The sequence below is a fragment of the Lolium rigidum genome, chromosome 7, assembly GCF_022539505.1.
Source record: "Lolium rigidum isolate FL_2022 chromosome 7, APGP_CSIRO_Lrig_0.1, whole genome shotgun sequence".
Lineage (NCBI taxonomy): Eukaryota > Viridiplantae > Streptophyta > Magnoliopsida > Poales > Poaceae > Lolium > Lolium rigidum.
Window position 1 is genome coordinate 43,363,034 of NC_061514.1, and position 4,788 is coordinate 43,367,821.

Here is a 4,788-nt window from a genome sequence, read left to right on the forward strand (position 1 = left end):
GGATGTGAGGCGAGGTAGGTTTCCCCAGGGGCCGCAACCCCCAGCCACCACGGCCACGCTTACCTACCTGTTATGTACCTTTTCCCTCAAGAAAAATGCAATGCATATGTCCAGGTAACGCGCAAACTATGTGACTCATGGAATTGACTAGGCAAGTTAGTAAGTCGAGAGGGTACCATAATAGGGCATCGTGTGGTTGTACGCTCGGTCTTGGTTCAAGAGGCGAGAACTCGGTTCCTAGGGTCGGCAGAAACGAAACAACCCACCACATCCCAATGTGGCCTCTCGTCTGAGCCTTTAATCATGTTTATCAACATCTCTATACTTACCACATCAACATGTCATGCTAATTTACTTTCATTGTAAGGCTCCAGTCCGAAGACCGGAGTAGTAGCGTAACAAACTAAGCATGGCTAAGCATAAAGAGATAAAGGCTGTAGCGACGCACACATGCCAAACCTAGGTATGCTAGGAGCAGTGGATCAGGGTATCGAGGCTACAAAGGTCAGATCATGCAACATATAGGGTAACTCTATCTATCGATAAAAGACAGTTGAATCGTATGCGATATGTAGGAACCACAGATAAAAGTATTTCAAAATCATAGATGAACCAGGTTAGGGCTTGCCTTGTCCCTCAGCAGACGAGTACGGTTCTTCGGTGGTGTTGACGTCGGACTCCGGCTCAGATCCTATCGCGAAGAACCAAACACCTGAAAGGGGAACACACAATCATGACATGGCATAATGCAATGCGCATACAATATGAATGGCATGTCATATTAATGGAATTGAGTAAACCCTAGGTGCATCGTCAGATTAAAGGGGTTCCGGCATCGGACCCCGACATATGAGAGGTGTTTATTAGGGTTCCACTAGTTTTGCCATTTTAATTGTTGAAATGATGTATGAATTACACCAAAACTTGTAAAGAATGTTTTTCTGAACATTTTGGTATATTATACATATTTTTCTGAAATAAACTAAATTACTTATGAATTAAACAGGATTTAACCATTTTCTAAAAATGGTAAATAGTAAAAACAGAAAAAGAAAAAGGCCGCCTGACATCATAATGACGTCAGCGCGACGTCAGCCATGGCCTGCCCTTGTAGGTCGACCACGGCCTGGCCGTTTGGAGGCGCGCGGCGCGACGTGGCCTAGTGTGTCGGATGCGCACGGCCACGGGGAACCACCCAGTTGTGGCGCCGCCCCGGGCTGGTCGCCAGAGTGACGACCACGACGAGCAGCGCGGCGGCGGCCTCAGTTGCACTGTGCGGGGCCGGTGGAGGAAGAAACCAAGGTGGAGGAGATCACCACGTGATTCGGAAGCTCACCACGAGCACGGGGGGCTTGACGGCGTCGCCGGAGGTGGCCGGAATCGCCGGCGGAGGGCGGTGGCCGGTAGCTCGGGTTCCATCCGATTGGCGCGATAGAGGGCTCCCCGGCGGCGGCTGCTTGGTGGAGGAGGAAGAGGAGATCACGGCGGAGCTTTGGAGCTTCACGGCGGAGCGCGGGGTGGAGTGGAGTGATACGTCTCAAACGTATCTATAATTTCTTATGTTCCATGCTACTTTTATGATGATACTCACATGTTTTATACACATTATATGTCATTATTATGCATTTTCCGACACTAACCTATTGACGAGATGCCGAAGAGCCGGTTGCTGTTTTCTGCTGTTTTTGGTTTCAAAAATCCTACAAAGGAAATATTCTCGGAATTGGACGAAATCAACGCCCAGGGTCTTATTTTTCCACGAAGCTTCCAGAAGACCGGAAGGATCACGAAGTGGGGCGACGAGGCGCCGCCACACTAGGGCCGCGCGGCCAGGGCTGGGCCCGCGCCGCCCTAGCGTGTGGGGCCCTGTCAGCCCTCCGACTCTACCCTTCCGCCTACTTAAAGCCTTCGTCGCGAATACCCCAGTACCGAGAGCCACGATACGGAAAACATTCCAGAGACGCCGCCGCCGCCAATCCCATCTCGGGGGATTCAGGAGATCGCCTCCGGCACCCTGCCGGAGAGGGGAATCATCTCCCGGAGGGCTCTTCATCGCCATGATCGCCTCCGGATCGATGCGTGAGTAGTTCACCCCTGGACTATGGGTCCATAGCAGTAGCTAGATGGTTGTCTTCTCCTCATTGTGCTATCATGTTAGATCTTGTGAGCTGCCTATCATGATCAAGATCATCTATTTATAATCCTACATGTTGTGTTTCTTGGGATCCGATGAATATTGAATACTATGTCAAGTTGATTATCAATCTATCATATATGTTGTTTATGTTCTTGCATGCTCTCCGTTGCTAGTAGAGGCTCGGCCAAGTTGATACTTGTGACTCCAAGAGGGAGTATTTATGCTCGATAGTGGGTTCATGCCTCCATTGAATGCGGGACGATGACGATGAAAGTTCTAAGGTTGTGGATGTGTCTGTTGCCACTAGGGATAAAACATCGATGCTTTGTCTAAGGATATTTGTGTTGATTACATTACGCACCATACTTAATGCAATTGTCTCGTTGTTGCAACTTAATACTGGAAGGGGTTCGGATGATAACCCGAAGGTGGACTTTTTAGGCATAGATGCATGCTTGGATAGCGGTCTATGTACTTTGTCGTAATGCCCTGATTAAATCTCATAGTACTCATCATGATATATGTATGTGCATTGTTATGCCTTCTTTATTTGTCAATTGCCCAACTATAATTTGTTCACCCAACATCTGTTTATCTTATGGGAGAGACACCACTAGTGAATTGTGGACCCCGGTCCATTCTTTACATCTGAAATACAATCTACTGCAATTGTTCTTTACTGTTCTTCGCAAACAAACATCATCATCCACACTATACATCTAATCCTTTGTTTACAGCAAGCCGGTGAGATTGACAACCTCACTGTTACGTTGGGGCAAAGTACTTTGATTGTGTTGTGCAGGTTCCACGTTGGCGCCGGAATCCCTGGTGTTGCACTGCACTACACTCCGCCACCAACAACCTTCACGTGTTCCTTGACTCCTACTGGTTCGATAACCTTGGTTTCTTACTAAGGGAAACTTACTGCTGTGCGCATCAGACCTTCCTCTTGGGGTTCCCAACGGACGTGTCAACTACGCGCCATCAAGTAAATTTCTGGCGCCGTTGCCGGGGAGATCAAGACACGCTGCAAGGGGAGTCTCCCACATCCAATCTCTTTACTTTGTTTTTGTCTTGCTTTACTTTACTTTATTTACTGCTTTGTTTGCTCTCTATATCAAAAACACAAAAAAAATTAGTTGCTAGCTTTACTTTATTTACTGTCTTGTTCTCCATATTAAAAACACAAAAAATTAGTTACTTGCATTTTCTTTATTTTATTATCATGACTAGTCCTGTAGTTGTTACTCTATCACCTGAGGAATCGATCTTCACTTTTAAACAAGGTGGTGAAGAGAGTTTTAAAGAAGCTTGGTCTAGAATTTTTGATTCTTATAGTAAAACTGAACCTAAAATGACTCTAAGTTTGCTTCTTAGTAACTTTTATTTTGAGTTTATTCTTCGCTATAGATATGCCTTAGATACTGTAGTGGGAGGAGATTTCCTTCATTGTGATGGGGATCAAGCTTTTAATGCCATAAAAAATTGGTTACATTATCTAGCTCCGCTAATAATTTTGATCCATCTCTTGTTAGTATTTATAATAGATTGAACACCCTTGAGACAAGTGTATCTTTCTTAAAAGAAGGGTATGGTCGGATTCGTGAGCATTTTGATTATGTTCCAATAAACTCTGAACCTTCAATGTGGGACCCTACTATTAAAGTCACTATTGATGGTAAATTTTTTAATGCCCGTTGTGATATTATGACTGAATTTTGCCTTATGCCTGAAAGTATTTATGAATCTTTGACACTTTGGGGACTTACTGAAGGTGGAGAAGGAATAACTCTTACTGATAAATCTGTTATAATTCCTAAGGGAATAGCTAAAGGAGTATTCACAACCCTTCTTGGAAGAACGGTATCCACTGATTATCTCGTTATTGAATGTGTAGGGACATGACAAGTCACACTTGGAAGATCCCTGCTGAAACTCTTGGGAGTAACCATAGATGTGGAGAAAGGCACTCTAAAATCCTCTATACCGGGATGTGTTCATATATTCCCTAAACCAAACAGGAAGAATAAGAGTAAGAAGGGTAGGCGCAAAGCCCCTGGTAAAAATGTTAATGCTTCATCTCTTGATAATACCTGATACACACTTTCTGCGCCTAGCTGAAAGGCGTTAAAGAAAAGCGCTTATGGGAGACAACCCATTATTTTACTTCTGCACTTTATTTTATATTTGAGTCTTGGAAGTTGTTACTACTGTAGCAACCTCTCCTTATCTTTATTTTATTGCATTGTTGTGCCAAGTAAAGTCTTTGATAGTAAAGTCAATACTAGATTTGGATTACTGCGTAGGAACAGATTTCTTGCTGTCACGAAATTGAGCTGCTCCTGCTGTAGAAAAATTATAAAAATTTGCCAATTTACGTGCGTGATCCTCAGATATATACGCAACTTTCATTCAATTTGGGCATTTTCATCTGAGCAAGTCTGGTGCCTCTAAAAAATTCGTCTTTACAGACTGTTCTGTTTTGACAGATTCTGCCTTTTATTTCGCATTGCCTGTTTTGCTATGCTTGATGGATTTCTTTGTTCCATTAACTTTCAGTAGCTTTGTGCAATGTCCAGAAGTGTTAGGAATGATTATGTCACCTCTGAATATATGAATTTTTCAATTATGCACTAACCCTCTAATGAGCT